General features: G+C 37.6%; 2 long non-coding RNA genes across 3 annotated transcripts in view; one reads left to right on the top strand and one right to left on the bottom strand.

The window, feature by feature from the left end:
• Positions 1 to 16,675, top strand: part of LOC127970693 (uncharacterized) — a 56,618-nt gene that overhangs the window by 24,223 nt on the left and 15,720 nt on the right. The gene's annotated exons all lie outside the window — the stretch shown is intronic.
• Positions 12,795 to 16,501, bottom strand: LOC127970692 (uncharacterized). 2 transcript variants are annotated; one of them, XR_008156660.1, is made up of 4 exons: positions 16,115 to 16,501; positions 15,923 to 15,999; positions 15,712 to 15,806; positions 12,795 to 14,420 (listed from the first exon to the last, which is right to left on the bottom strand). It is a non-coding gene; the product is annotated as an uncharacterized LOC127970692 (long non-coding RNA). The 2 variants fall into 2 exon arrangements; XR_008156659.1 differs by having other exon boundaries at positions 15,923 to 16,489.

The raw sequence follows: 16,675 nt of genomic DNA, 5'->3' as shown, positions 1-16,675 counted from the left end.
TTTTAGGTCCTATAATTAACACCTCTGTTTTTTCAGAATTTAGCAGTAAGAAATTACTCGTCATCCAGTTTTTTATATCGACTATGCATTCCATTGGTTTTTCAAATTGGTGTGTTTCACCGGGCCGCGAAGAAATATAGAGCTGAGTATCATCAGCATAACAGTGAAAGCTAACACCATGTGTCCTGATGATATCTCCCAAGGGTAACATATAAATCGAGAAGAGTAGCGACCCTAGTACTGAGCCTTGAGGTACTCCATACTGCACTTGTGATCCATATGATACATCTTCATTCACTGCTACGAACTGATGGCGGTCATATAAGTACGATTTAAACCATGCTAATGCACTTCCACTGATGAACAAAGTTTTCAAGTCTATGCAAAAGAATGTTGTGGTCAATTGTGTCAAACGCAGCACTAAGATCCAATAAAACTAATAGAGAGATACACCCACGATCAGATGATAAGAGCAGATCATTTGTAACTCTAAGGAGAGCAGTCTCAGTACTATGATACGGTCTAAATCCTGACTGGAAATCCTCACATATACCATTTTTCTCTAAGAAGGAATATAATTGTGAGGATACCACCTTTTCTAGTATCTTGGACAGAAAAGGGAGATACTGTAGCAGACGGCTGAATGGTTGCAATTTTATCTCAAATAGTATCGATTTTAGAAGTAAAGTAGTTCATTAAGTCATTATTGCTGTGGTGTTGGGAAATGTCAACACTTGTTGAGGCTTTATTTTTCGTTAATTTAGCCACTGTATTGAATAAATACCTGGGGTAATGTTTGTTTTCTTCTAAAAGAGAAGAAAAGTAATCAGATCTAGCAGTTTTTAATGCTTTTCTGTAGGATATGTTACTTTCCTGCCAAGCAATATGAAATACCTCTAGTTTTGTTTTCCTCCAGCTGCGCTCCATTTTTCGGGCTGCTCTCTTTAGGGTGCGAGTATGCTCATTATACCATGGTGTCAAACTGTTTTCCTTAACCTTCCTTAAACGTAAAGGAGCAACTGTATTTAACTTGCTAGAAAAGAGAGAGTCCATAGTTTCTGTTACATCATCAAGTTGTTCTGAGGTTTTGGACATGCTAAGGAATTTGGATACATCAGGAAGATAACTTAAAAAGCAGTCTTTTGTGGTAGAAGTGATGGTTCTTCCATACTTGTAACAAGAAGTAGAATTTACAATTTTGGCTATATGAAGTTTACACAGAACTAAATAATGATCTGAGATATCATCACTTGGCTGAATAATTTCAACACTATCAACATCAATTCCATGTGACAGTATTAAATCTAGAGTATGATTTCGACAATGAGTAGGTCCTGAAACATGTTGTCTAACACCAATAGAGTTCAGAATGTCTATAAATGCTGATCCCAATGCATCTTTTTCATTATCGACATGGATATTAAAATCACCAACTATTAAAACTTTATCTGCAGCCAGAACTAACTCGGATGTAAAATCACCAAACTCTTTAAAGGGGGGGGGGGGGGGGGGGTGAAATGCTCGTTTTCACTCAATATCCTGTTAATCTCGAGTACCTATAGAGTAGTACTCCATCCTTCAAAACTCCAAAAAGTCTTTAGTTTGATTATATTCATAAGAGAAAGATAGTCTGTACCGATTTTTCCCGGAAAAACACGACCGGCTGGAGGCGTGACGTGTGGTTGGAGCTAAAGAATCACGAATGCGAGTAGGCTTTTGCGTTGAGAGCGTTTGGAAGCTGTGACATTACCGTGAGGAAAAAAACATCCAAAACAAACCATGGCTGACAGTCAGATTCAGCCGTATATTTATGATCCAGAATCAGATCCAAAGGCTGAAATTTAACAAGAGCAGCATCAGCAAAGACGTCTATATGTGGTATGTACTGAAACTGTATATATTTGCTTGGTTTTGGAAAATGACTAAGTTCCACTTTATGTCGTCTTTTTTTTTTTTTTTTTTTTTTTAAGCTGTACATGTGGAAAGTGCAGATGACAACGTCGCATGTTGTATACTTGTTGTGCTTACACGCCGACAGCTAAGTTAACAACACAGAGATATTTGAAGCAGTTTTACTCACTGCACGCGGTTCCAACACACGTGATCGTGATCCTTTTTCGTTGGGACTGCATTATCCTTAAGAAATAAACGCTGTGCAAATCTGGCGTCAAACTGGGCCATTTTAGTAAAACAAGCATCTTCGAAATGCAGGGAACAAAAACACTTGCACAACTCCGTTGATGCTCTGTAAAAATAAACTCCATCCACTGGTCCCTTAATGCTGTTTTTTTTTTTTTGGTAATCTGTGCAGGGTTGTCTTGCCCTGGCAACCAAAAACACACTTCTTTTGTGACAATTCGGTCTCTCGCTCTGATCAGTGAATGTCTGTGCTCTGCTCTACGGGAGCGCGCGCTCTTCCAGCAGAAGTGCCCTTAGGACCCATATAAGGAAATTCCGCTCCATTTAACGTCACACAGACCCATACTCGAAAAAAACTTTCCGAGACTTGTGACAAACCGGAAGAGGTGTTTTTGGAACAAAAATACTCCTTCAAACGTACAACTTAATTTTTGAAACTTTGTCCATGTTTAGCATGGGAATCCAACTCTTTAACAGTGTAAAAAACTCAGTATGCATGAAATAGCATTTCACCCTCCCTTTAATAAAGTCTGTATGGTGCCCTGGTGGCCTGTATACAGTAGCCAGTACAAACATAACAGGGGATATATCATTAACATTTGTTTCTCTGGATAATGTTATATGTAGCACCATTACTTCAAACGAGTTATACTTGAAGCCTGCCCTCTGAGAAATCCTGAAAACGTTGTTATAAATTGAAGCAACTCCTCCCCCTTTGCCTTTTTGACGTGGCTGGTGTTTATAACAGTAATCTTGGGGGGTGGACTCATTTAATATAATGTAATAATCAGGTTTTAGCCAGGTTTCTGTCAAAGAGAGTACATCTATATTTTGATCAGTGATCAAATTATTTACAAAAAGTGTTTTCGTAGAAATGGATCTGATATTCAATAAGCCAAGCTTTATCATTTGTTTATCCATATTGCAATAGTTTTTTTATTTGTTGAACCTCAATTAAATTGTTAATCTTAACTTGGTTTGGACGTTTTTTGTATTTTCTAGTTCGGGGAACAGACACAGTCTCTATAGTGTGATATCTAGGTGAAAGAGTCTCTATGTGCTGAGAATTAACTGACCTCTGTGACGGGAGGCAGCTAGCAGACTGTCGGTTTAGCCAGTCTGTCTGCTTCCTGACCTGGGCCCCAGTTAGTCAAGTATAAACACTAAGACTATTTGCCATATTTCTAGAGAGAAGAGCGGCACGACCTCAGGAGGGATGAAGACCATCTCTTTTTAACAGGTCAGGTCTGCCCCAAAAGCTCCTCCAATTGTCTATGAAACCTATGTGTGATACTACAGTGTGAAATTTAAGCAGTAATACAACTCATACTTCTATGAATTAACAGAAAGTACTTAAAACAACTTGTTAAATTGCTGAATCAATTAATGGGGCTGTCCTCCCCTTTTTCCATATATTCCGGAAAGATGTGTGTTTCTCAAAACAACAACAGCAACAATTATTTAAAAGTATAAAAGGGTAACTATGTTAACAAATAATAGGTTTTATGTCTGTATGTCTGTATGTATGTATATATATATATATATATATATATATATATATATATATATATATATATATATATATATATATGCTTGATATGTTTTATGTAATCAATGTTTTAATATGAGGTTTTTAGCAGATAAAGCTATTAATATGTGTGTAAGATATGTGAAGCTAAGTGTTGAATAAAAGCTTGTTTTATTTTAAATATCTGGGTGTGAATGAAATGTGATTTTCAGTATCATACGCATGATTAAGAAACTTTACAGAAATATAAAAAAATCTGGCAAGTATGGTCCCCACGATAAATTGAAGCATCATGTTCATTTATGCAAAACGCTGATTGGGACAATAGCTTCTGGGATGGACCAGATCAGCTCGCTTCTGAAGCTCCTATGTCTCAAGGCAAACCTCCATTCACCACAAGGCCTTTTACCAAAAGACGTCATCCAAATGACAGATCTGCAACCAATCAGGAACACGGTGATTCCTCTCTGCTGTAGACAAGCCAACAAGGAAAACCCCTCTCAACTCAAATGCAAGTAAACAAGGTCTCCTTACTAGCTGGAAATTTGGGCCAGAATTGATTTTAAGCAGTAAATGTAAGCCAATCTCTGCTTTTGTGATTTTCTGGTTGTTGGCCCAGATCCGGGCCACACAATGACTTTTCCCTTGGCCCAAGTACCACAAAGAATGACGGCCCAGAAGTGGCCCAGAACTGGATTAAAGACTCGGGCCACACATGGGCCATAACTGGCCCGAATCTCAGCCAGTTAATCAGCCTTAGTTGGCCCTGATCTGGGCCAAAACAGGTTTTATTATTGGGGCCAGTTCTCAGCCTTAAGTAAACCAGAATCCCCAAATATGAGCCACACCTGATCCTTATATAGCCCAGACCCAACCCAGGCAGCAAGCAGTGTCGGCCCAGATCCGGTCCGAGTGGATTTCAAGTGGATCTGGGTCAACACTATATTGCTTTCTGGGAATTTTAACATTTCATATTATTACCTTGTATATTACTATGATCACAATTATTCATTTTGTGCTTTATGCTTTAATGTACACAAACTATATGCCAATAAAGTACAATAAACTGAATAGAAAATCAGACTTAAAACCCACACATCATGTAACTGTGCAATAAAAAAACGTATTGCATTGGTTTCTCTATTTATTTTTATAAAGAACAAAGAGTGTGTATAAAGTATACAGTCTATAAGAGAAACGTAACAGATAGACACATGTAACTTAATCATAAGAATTTATTACAGATATGACAGAGCAGTAGCATAGTAGTCCAAATGAAGATGCATTGCAGTTAGGGTTGCCACCCGTCCCTTAAAATACGGAATCGTCCCGTATTTGAGAATAAAATAGCGCGTCCCGTTTTGAATCAATACGGGACGGGGCTTGTCCCGTATTTTCGGAGTTGTCTTAAATGCAGCATCTAATGCAAATCATGCAAATCATCCCACCCGCATTCTGTGAAGACTCGTCCTATTCAGCCCCTGATTGATTAATACTCGCTGCCATCATTGGATTGATTGGTTTGTTTCAGGTTCACGCCCAATCAGAGTCAGAGGAGGGCGGGTCTCTTGGCAGAGAGTCGATTTGAAAGAATGGCGGAGGTTGCTCCAGATACTCCCTCGAATATTTGGCTGGAAAGTGTCGGCGGAAATGAGTATCAAGCCAAATGCACAATTTATCGGCGAGTGTTCTCTGTTGAGCACGGTGGCTTGTCAGATATGCAACAGCATGCCTAGGGAAAACAACATTCATACACTTTACAATATGGTTAATTTATTAAACATCAGTGTATTAACTAACATGAACTAATAATGAGTAATACATTTGTTACAGTATTTATTAATCTTTGTTAATGTTAGTTAATAGAAATAAAGCTGTTCATTGTTTGTTAATGATAGTTCACAGTGCACTAACTAATATTAACAAGATTTTATTAAAGTATTATTAAATGTGGAAATGAACAAAGATGAACAATTGCTGTATAAATGCAGTTCATTATTGGTTAATGTTAATGAATATAGTTAACTAATGAACCTTATTTTAAAGTGTTACCAATTTGTTTATTACGGTTAAGGTGTACAGTAAGACACATACCTAAGCATTATTTTAATAAGAGACAAGAGAGATATATTTAATAATAAAAAATACAGTGCCTATGTGAAGCAAATAAACAACTTAACTAATTTAAATGATTGCATTCTTCAATAGGCTACTGTAGAATTAACAATACACTATATAAAATAGATTACCAATAATAATAATAATAAAATTGTGTGTTTTACATAAATTTAGAAATGTTTGTAGACCAATTATTTATTATGTGGTTTCACTGTTTGTATGGTGTTACTGTCCGCAAACAATGACAAATATTTTATACAAAATCTGTGTTCACGCCACCTTATACAATTACTTAAGTTCATTAGCAATTAATATTTTTATGAAAACATGTTTTAAGTTGTGATTTACCACCACTGGCACGTCATCTGACCTTTGGTCATCGTGGCCCCGAGGGGTGTGTCCCTCAGGTGTCCCTTATTTTTCTGTATTGAAGGTGGCAAGCCTAATATCAGTTGCAGTGCACTCTGGCAGAATATAATAGTGCGAGGAGCAGGGCATAATTTAAGTTGTTAAATGCTTAAAATACTATCCCGATCCACTCCCTTAAGGCACGCATTTCTCATTCAAAACACATATCACCGGAAACACGGCAAGTCACAATCTCTGACGAAACCGACGAGAGCCAATAAGCGTTTAATATCGCTGCCGTAAAACTTGTTGTAACACTTCGTAAAGGCACATTTTTAAATAATCACTATAGCTACAGAGTAAGGAGATACACATCGCCAATGAATGCGGTTTGAATTTGGATCTGTTCCTCACACCAAACATCACATGGATACAGGATTTAAATAAAAATAAAATACTTTCATGATCGTTTTATTTAATGCTTGTGCATGACAGCATAGTATTAAAATTGATGTGCCCCCACTCTCTATTATAAATCAGTGTGTGTCCCATAGTAAACCAAATAAATATTACATGATAACGGTTAAATACTCTCTCTCTCTTTTCATGTAAGGATTCTAAGATTATTTGTACCAAGAATACTTATATAAAATTTTATAAAATTATAATTAAGTGCAGTTTAATGAACTTGACTGATTTGCTTAATTTTTAAATGATAATGTTTCATTTTGTTTTGACTTGCCATTTCAAAGACTACATTTTAACAATACTACACTGTACATTAAAATGTTTGTGATCATTTAACCATTATCATGCAATATTGTATTTATCTTATTTATCATGGGTCACATAATATGCTGCCAGATCTTAGCCTGATATGGAACCACATATCACTGGACTTATCTGGGCCACACTCCTCCCACCAACAATCGGCCCTCATGCTGTTTGCCGGATCCCCACCGTGCTGTCATTGCCACACATGGCCCAGCTCTGGCTGAAAGGGTAAATGCCATTGCCGACAGGAGGCCAGCAGTGCCACCTTGAGGCCACACATGGGGCAAGTCCGTTTGCTATGTGGGAAGTACTAGAACTTTGGGACTTCCTAAGAATTTAAACTCTCATCTTTTGAACTGTGTGTGTGTGTGTGTTTTCATTAGTTTTAGTTCCATGTAATATACACTAGCAACAATTTACTAGAGTGCAGTCTGTGCATTAGTGGTTCATTTAGAGCCCAAGTCTGCGCAGTGGTGCTTCATATGGAGCCTGAGTTTGTATAGTAGACACACAAAAGTATAACGGCTGTATCATACACCTGGTGCAGTGCAATGCCAGACACAAGACAAGTGCTTACTGCTTGTAGTTTCAGCTCGATGCAGTTTCTTTTTCATGTCCAGCACCACGTTGTTTAAATAGCAAATTCACTTGCACCCATCTGGTCACCCATGCGTGTATTGGTCAGAAAACAAAGTGTATTCAAGCACATTGCAATTTTGAGGCAACTGAAAACGGTAGCACCACTGACTAACTAAAACCTGATGTAAAGTCAATGTTGCGGTATTTATATTTATTTATTTAATATTTAAAGGGTGTATTAGTAATATGTGCCTATAGGTGGGTCCACAACGTGCATACAGTATGCTTATTACACACACAGGGATGTGCAGCAGCACACAAACATGCCGAATATTAAAAACGAAAGGATGACCATGTAAAAGATTTGTATTGTGTACATAAAGATAGAGGCTTGTCCCATAGATGGTCTGCTCTCCATTTCCTCTGTGGAGAAGCGTTTAGTCTTTGCTCTTTCAAATTCTGCCATGTAAATAGCAAATCCACCAGGGTGAAAGTGCAACTGGCTTTTAAAGGGAATGTAATAGTCATCATTTCAAGTTAAACCGTACTTTTATTTTGACAGTTTGTCATGAAGGTCTTTCAGTTTTAGTCGCATTGTCGCATTGTCTCATTCCCTACTCAGGGAACCATGGTTACATTCGTAACCTGAGATGTTCTCTTTCAAGGGAACTTTGAACTGCGTCCTCTAGAGGGTGTTTAGGGGAACAGTATACCCACGCTGCCATGCTGAGGGGAGAATCATGTCAAACACTAAGTACCAACTCTACCATTTCCATGGGAGTTGCCCCTGGGACGTTTAGACCGGTCCATGACAATCTCCCTTACGGCCAAAGGCCTGAGCTACATACCCAGTTTTTATTTGTTGGGGCCTCGGCCCGGGGTAGAGCTAAAGGCTTGGAATCAGGAAGGATTCCTTTAGAGGGATACGGCTAAGAACCCACAAGGTCTTACCTGTCACACAGGGGCTAACGCTGGCTCTCGCATAAGCTTGCTGAAGGAGCTGTCTCAACAGATCCCTAGTAACAACACCCTGTTTAGATAAATGGAGTGGTGCCAAAGATGAACGGGCTTTTACCGACTCAAGAAAGGGCACGAAGCAAACGCACAAAGTCCTCACCATATAGGATTTTAGAAAGAATGCAGAGCACTAGCGTGCGAACATAACACAGTGTGAATTTCATCTGTGTGTGTGAAAAGACTTTACTTGCACACTTACCATAACATGGATTTTTAAATACTGTTCTAAGGAGGGGCTCTTGTGGCACTCTGATCAAGCAGCTCATAGATGGAATGGTGCATCTCAAACAATATGTTTGAGAGTCATCAACTCAATCTGTGAAAATAATGCTGGAGCACTCTGGGGAAAAGACATAAAACTCAGTCTAATATGAGAGGAGAACTCCGAATTCAGAGTAGCGCACTCATAGGCGACGCTTCCTGGAAAAGGGGAGAGCTGCTAAACTACCACGAGAATCACCCAGATAGCCCATCACGTTCAGGGAAGTGATGGTTGAAGTGTAAAAACAAATACACTCTGGCTGAATGGAGCCCAAGGAACCCAGTTCTAATCATCTCGTAAAGTATTTTATATAGAATTTCAGAAAAGTGCGCAGAGTCTTGCGTGCACATTTACCACTCACTTGGATTTTAGAAAGTACACAGAGCTTAGCGTGTGTACTTAAAGGTTCCTAAGCATCGCAGAAGCGCTGAACCGCACGGGAGAGGCAAGCTGAAATTTTGCAAACCTCTGGCAAGGGGAGCATCACCAGAGGAAGTATATACAGGAAGATTTCCGTAACTACCACCTCCACTTCCCGCTGGATGCGTTAGCACAGCTAAGTTGCCAGGAGACCCCTCAAGGTGGCCTAATACCAGAGCACGAGGACGGACGGCCAGTGCTAATGAGTGTTTAGTAAACGCCGTAACTGAGCACGGTAAAGGAAACCCACAGAGTTTGTTAGTAGATACATAACCACTAGCAATTTAATACACAAGTATATACAAAAAGGGTTACATACTCACCCACCCTCCTGCACTGGAGCGCTGCTCAAGGGGCTGCTTTTAGTCCGGACCATCAGTAAGGTGGTTGCTACATGAACATAGAACCAGCCAAAAATATCATAGGTCCAGCACAGGAGATTGTTATGTGAGGAATTTTCGGACAAAAACACTGCCTCATCTGAATCACATCCCTCAGATCCTGCTTATCTCCTCATGACCCACGATTCCTCTTACCCCTGCCTTTAGGCGGGGGAGGAGCACGAGCCGTGACACTAGCCTTCCTTTGATCCTCAGATCGAGACGGGCCAGAACCCCTATGTTGTTCGGGCTCAGACCTGGACCTTCGTGAAATGAAGGATTTAAAGGCAGCTGAGCGCTCTCCTCCGTGCCTCAGCAGTGGCGGGTCCTGAACCGCGGGAAGCAGATGGCTTCAGACACGGGTCACGACGAGGTGTTCCCCATAGCGCCCCCTAGAGGATGCAGTTTTGAAAGGGAACTACTCCATGCATTCAAACATACACACAGAACATTAAGACTTATTAGCAACATGCACTGACTGGTTGCTGTAACATGTATTTCCGTTGTGTGATATGATGTTAGATTAATCTATATTGAGTAAAAATTTGGTTATTAACATCAATTTTATCATAACTTCGATATGACATCATTTATTGACTGGCACTAATTTAGGCTATTTATCCACCTAATTTTGCAACGTGGAAGTAAATACGATTACAAACTTCCTTATACTTCCTTATAATGTGTTAAACTTCTGTTTCGCTAGCCGGCAGGTAAGGAGCGATGGGGTGGGAACACACATAGAATACTATTAAACACTGTGATGTTAATATTTTTACCACACCAGCGATGTACCTCCCACACAGAGGGAGGATGAAATGAAGTGGCTTAACATAACTTATGAGGACAAATTTTTATTATTTTGTTTTGTCACTTGGAGTAGACAGGTGTTCGTTGCGGATTTTTAAATGCACTGAGGCATATCAGTAACATTAGCTGCACAATGAAAAAAGTCGGTTGAGTGCTGTACTGATACATGGAACAGAAAGAAAATTCATGTTTTCAAAAGTAGAGGTGAATCCCAGTACTCTTATGTGATTGCATTGAGAATTTAGGTAACTGGTAAATGACTAATGTCTCCTTTTTCTCTTTCATCTGTTAAAGCATTTGTTAATAGTATTAAAGTACTAATGAAATATTTTTTGCCCTTATCTGTAAACTAATTACTATACAGGGCAGAATTAGGGCTGATAAATTGCATCTAAAATAAAAGTTATAAGTAACTAAAATATATGTAATTTCTTACTGCTAAATTCAGAAAAAAACAGAGGTGTTAATCATAGGGCCTAAAAACTCCGCTTGTAATAACCTAGAACACTGTCTAAGACTTGATGATTGCTCTGTCAATTCTTCGTCATCAGTTAGGAACCTAGGTGTGCTACTTGATCACAATCTTTCCTTAGAAAGCCACGTTTCTAGCATTTGTAAAACTGCATTTTTCCATCTCAAAAATATATCTAAATTACGGCTTATGCTCTCAATGTCAAAGGCAGAAATGTTAATCCATGCATTTATGACTTCAAGGTTAGACTATTGTAATGCTTTATTGGGTGGTTGTTCTGCACGCTTGGTAAACAAACTACAGCTAGTCCAAAATGCAGCCCGGTCCTGTCCACACTGCACTGGCTCCCTATCAAACATCGCATAGATTTTAAAATATTGCTTATTAATTATAAAGCCCTGAATGGTTTAGCACCTCAGTATTTGAATGAGCTCCTTTTACATTATACTCCTCTACGTCCGCTACGTTCTCAAAACTCAGGCAATTTGATAATACCTAGAATATCAAAATTAACTGCGGGCGGCAGATCCTTTTCCTATTTGGCGCCTAAACTCTGGAATAACCTACACTGTAAAAAGTTTAACTATTATTTACTCAATTTTTTTGGTGAAACATTTTTACACTCAAAAAAATTGAGTAAATTTTAAAGCTGTGAAATCAATGAAATATACTGTTTAAATTGAGTAATTGTCAGTAAAAAAATTAAGTAAATCTGAATAACTGAATTACTTTATATGAGAAATAAAATTAATTAGATATAATCAAAATTATAAAACACCACAACTGTAATTCTATGTAAAATAAACAAAAAATATTGAGTAGATATAATTGAAATATTGGATGAAATTTAACCAAAAAAATGTGCTACGTTTACTACATGTAAAAGTGAATTTAACTTAATATTGGACTATAAATTATCAAAATGTTGCATTCACTTTTTTTTTTTTACACCATTTACCCTTTATAATTAATATAATAAAACCAAATAAAGAAAGAAACACATTTTTTTATTGAAAATTTATTTGTCAATTAAACATAAGACAAAGTCTAAAATCAACCTTTGAAACATCTTATCCATTTTAATATTCCAGTAAATTGCAAAAATTAAAACTGTAAAGTAGCCATAAGGGAAATGATTAAACCTTATGAAACATTTCATCCATCTTAGTATTCAAGTAGATTACATGTAAAATACGATAAGACATACATAAGAGAAATGACATCTTACTTTGTTCCTGGTGCATACCAGCCATTTGCAGTCACACTCAACATTAAACCATAAAAAAATAAAAGCAACACTTACATCAATATTAAAGGGATAGTTCACCCAAAAAGATGATGTTGTCATAATGTACTCGCCCCCCCCATCCCCCCCCCCCCCCCGGGTTGTCCCAAATCTGTACGAATTTCTTTCTTGTGTTGAACACAAAATATGATTTAATGAATGTTGGTTAACAGATAGTTGAAAGTTGCCATTGACTTCCATGGTAGGAAAAAAAAAAGTATACTATGCAAAGTCAATGGCAACCTTTAACTGCGTTAACCAACACTCTTTAATACTTTGCTGAATGTCACGTCACTTCACTTAAAATATCTTTTGTGTTCAACAGAAGAAAGAAACTCGTACAGGTTTGGGACAAATTGAGGGAGAGTAAATTATGACAAAATCATCTTTTTGGGTGAACTATCCCTTCAACAGAATTAATCCGATAACAGAAACACTTACATCAGGAATACCCATTCTGTGGGATGATCATGAACCACTACTATGCAAGAAGATAATTTTTTAACCTCTGAACATTAACAGAGTTTTGGAGGATCCAGCTCAAGAAACAGTTTTTGGAACAACTTAAGTGAGTACAGGTCCCTCTCAAAAAATTAGCATATTGTGATGAAGTTCATTATTTTCCGTAATGTAATGATAAAAATTTAACTTTCATATATTCTAGATTCATTGCACACCAACTGAAATATTTCAGGTCTTTTATTGTTTTAATACTGATGATTTTGGCATACAGCTCATGAAAACCCAAAATTCCTATCTCAAAAAATTAGCATATCATGAAAAGGTTCTCTAAACGAGCTATTAACCTAATCATCTGAATCAGCTAATTAACTCTAAACACTTGCAAAAGATTCCTGAGGCTTTTAAAAACTCCCAGCCTGGTTCATTACTCAAAACGGCAATCATGGGTAAGACTGCCGACCTGACTGCTGTCCAGAAGGCCATCATTGACACCCTCAAGCGAGAGGGGAAGACACAGAAATAAATTTCTGAACGAATAGGCTGTTCCCAGAGTGCTGTATCAAGGCACCTCAGTGGGAAGTCTGTAGGAAAGAAAAAGTGTGGCAAAAAACGCTGCACAACGAGAAGAGGTGACCGGATCCTGAGGAAGATTGTGGAGAAGGACCGATTCCAGACCTTGGGGGACCTGCGGAAGCAGTGGACTGAGTCTGGAGTAGAAACATCCAGAGCCACCGTGCACAGGCGTGTGCAGGAAATGGGCTACAGAGAAGCAGCACTGGACTGTTGCTCAGTGGTCCTAAGTACTTTTTTTGGATGAAAGCCAATTTTGCATGTCATTCGGAAATCAAGGTGCCAGAGTCTGGAGGAAGACTGGGGAGAAGGAAATTCCAAAATGCCTGAAATCCAGTGTCAAGTACCCACAGTCAGTGATGGTCTGGGGTGCCATGTCAGCTGCTGGTGTTGGTCCACTGTGTTTTATCAAGGGCAGGGTCAATGCAGCTAGTTATCAGTAGATTTTGGAGCACTTCATGCTTCCATCTGCTAAAAAGCTTTATGGAGATGATTTCGTTTTTTAGCATGACCTGGCACCTGCTCACAGTGCCAAAACCACTGGTAAATGGTTTACGGACCATGGTATTACTGTGCTCAATTGGCCTGCCAACTCTCCTGACCTGAACCCCATAGAGAATCTGTGGGATATTGTGAAGAGATAGTTGAGAGACGCATGATCCAACACTCTGGATGAGCTTAAGGCCGCTATCAAGGCATCCTGGGCCTCCATAACACCTCAGCAGTGCCACAGGCTGATTGCCTCCATGCCACGCCACACTGAAGCAGTCATTTCTGCAGGATTCCCGACCAAGTATTGAGTGCATAACTGAACATAATTATTTGAAGGTTGACTTTTTTTTGTATTAAAAACACTTTTCTTTTATTGGTCAGATGAAATAAGCTAATTTTTTGAGATAGGAGTTTGGGGTTTTCATGAGCTGTATGCCAAAAGCATCAGTATTTAAACAATAAAAGACCTGAAATATTTCAGTTGGTGTGCAATGAATCTAAAATATATGAAAGTTTAATTTTTATCATTACATTAAGGAAAATAATGAACTTTATCACAATATGCTAATTTTTGGAGAAGGACCTGTATTTGTGGGTCTTGGGATATCTCAAATCCAATGTGACTCCCAAAAGATGGCAGCAGGCTCTGCTGTGATTCCCAAGATTACATCGCTGACTGCCCCATCATTGTCCCGAAGGATGTAGATTTTTATGACCTCCTCTGCCAACTCTGCTTGTACGAAGATGGGTAGATCAGCTGAACCCTACAGGCAAATTTTAAAGATAACTGGTTAGAGCTAACATTCAAACCTGAATGTTACAAGAAAGTGACAAATACACAAAACAAATAGCACCTGAAGAAGCAAAAATTCTGTTGGACCATATGATAGGTAAAATCTCAAACAAAGTTTACTAGGGGGAGGAGTTGCAAAAATTAACAGCATTCTTCTTAACAACAAGACAGGTTAATTTTCTACATAGGGACATTTATTTTTAACAATAACCCTAAAAGAAAAATGAAAAGAGACCAACTGCGAGCTTCTATGCTGTAAATCAATGCTATAGGCTTTTATTGAGGAAATAATGTAAGTTGCTTTGGAAAAAAGCGTCTGCCAAATGCATAAATGTAAACATATTAACTGACTAAAAATACAACAGTTTATTTTATCTAAAATGTACAGTTATATTTTATTTTTTCCACTAAAACAATTTAGTATTTGACTAACAAATTGTTCATTTATAATACACATAATATATTTGTGAAATTTCTATCAAACTATTTAAGGATGGAAAATTAAACTGATCTGTTTCAGGGAACAAAAATATTACTTAATTCAAATCAAAATGAATATATTTAAACACACTCTTAAGAAATTTAGTAAGTTCACTCAATTAAAACAACATACCCCTCACCAAGCCTCGGCTGTCCTTCAATACCCACTAGGTCTGGATTTGTTACATTAAAAAGCTTAATGTTTTCAAAGTTTTGACCGATATTGTATGTCATAAGTTTCAGTGTACTAGAATGATTTTACAACGGAGCATATAGTGGGAGCTGATTAAAACGCACCAGTCTATGTTATGTCCACGCCATTTTAAATACTTTTGCATGGAGTATTTGTAGTGGTGATTTAAGATCTCATACCTGAGTTCATGTATTAATTATGATGTTTTACAAAAACGTGACAGCTTTTTACAAGACAGAATGTTGTCATTTGAAAGTTCATAAATGATGTGTTCCCTTTTCACAAGCCACTGACCCCAAAGGGGAACCTGTACAAAATCGTTTTCCATTGGGCATGTATAGTTGCTGGACCACGGTTACACTTATCGTTAGACTTTCAAATGGCGGTTGAAATAAACGGTGATCCAAATAGTACGAACGTTAACCCACTCCAAAAAAAAAAAAAAAAAAAACTAACATACATATGGCTGCCCCACTAACTAACTTAGAAAACTACACTGTTATGTACACGTACACACGGTCAATGTTTAATCAACTTTTGAATACATTATTGCAAATATACATAGTTATAAAATGACTACGTTACTTACAGGAAATTCGAGTGATGCTGTTCACGTCGTAGCTGAGAAAAGCAGTCCTTCAGTGACAGGTGCCTCTTGTTTGAGCCGCGAAACTTGTTAAACTTCTTAAGATGACGCAAAATACAAACACAATTGTTAGGAAATCCTTAATAATTAACTTCTGAATTAAACATTACAAACATAATTAGTATTAACTAGCTGGATAAATTACATAACGTACCACAATATGAGAGGAGTGCGGGCCTTGCCGTTGCTGAGGAAAGCCGTCCTTCAGGTGACTTCGATTAAGCTACGAAACTTGTTGAATATGACGTAAAATACAAAGACAATTGTTAGGAAATGCTTAATAATTATTAACTTTTTAATAAAGTGTTACAAACGTAAGTAGGATTAGCTGACTAACGTTACTTACCAGGAGTTGTGAGGTGTATGGCTAGTCGACGTCGCTGCTGAGGAAAGCAGATTTTTTTTTTTTCCTGCGGAGCTGCACACGTGATCACTTTAGCCGCGAAATTTACTCAATTTATTTAAACTTTCATTTATTAAGCTGGAACTTTATTTAGGAAAATTGGTAGGAAATACTTAATAATTTTAGTTTCTAAAACAGATCAGTACAAGTAAATAATTATCAAATATTTCTATTAGAATTCACCAGAAATATTGAAGGTATATTAAAAATATAATTAGTTAGTTAAATACTTATTTATTTTCATTACATAAACTTAAATAATATATGTAAATTTTAGAGAAATTATTTGTTGGATTTTTAATTATTATTTTTAATCTGACCCACTCAAAATATCACTTAAATGATTTCAAAAGATTTTATTAAGTTAATATAGCTCTTTATTTTTGTGAAATTTACTAAGCCACTGAATTATTTTTTACAGTGTACCTAACATTGTTCGGGAGGCAGACACACTCTTGCAGTTTAAATCTAGATTAAAGACCCATCTCTTTAACCTGGCATACA

This window comes from Carassius gibelio, chromosome B13, assembly GCF_023724105.1.
Source record: "Carassius gibelio isolate Cgi1373 ecotype wild population from Czech Republic chromosome B13, carGib1.2-hapl.c, whole genome shotgun sequence".
Lineage (NCBI taxonomy): Eukaryota > Metazoa > Chordata > Actinopteri > Cypriniformes > Cyprinidae > Carassius > Carassius gibelio.
Note: the sequence above shows the minus strand (reverse complement) of the source record. Positions and strands in the feature narration are given on the sequence as shown.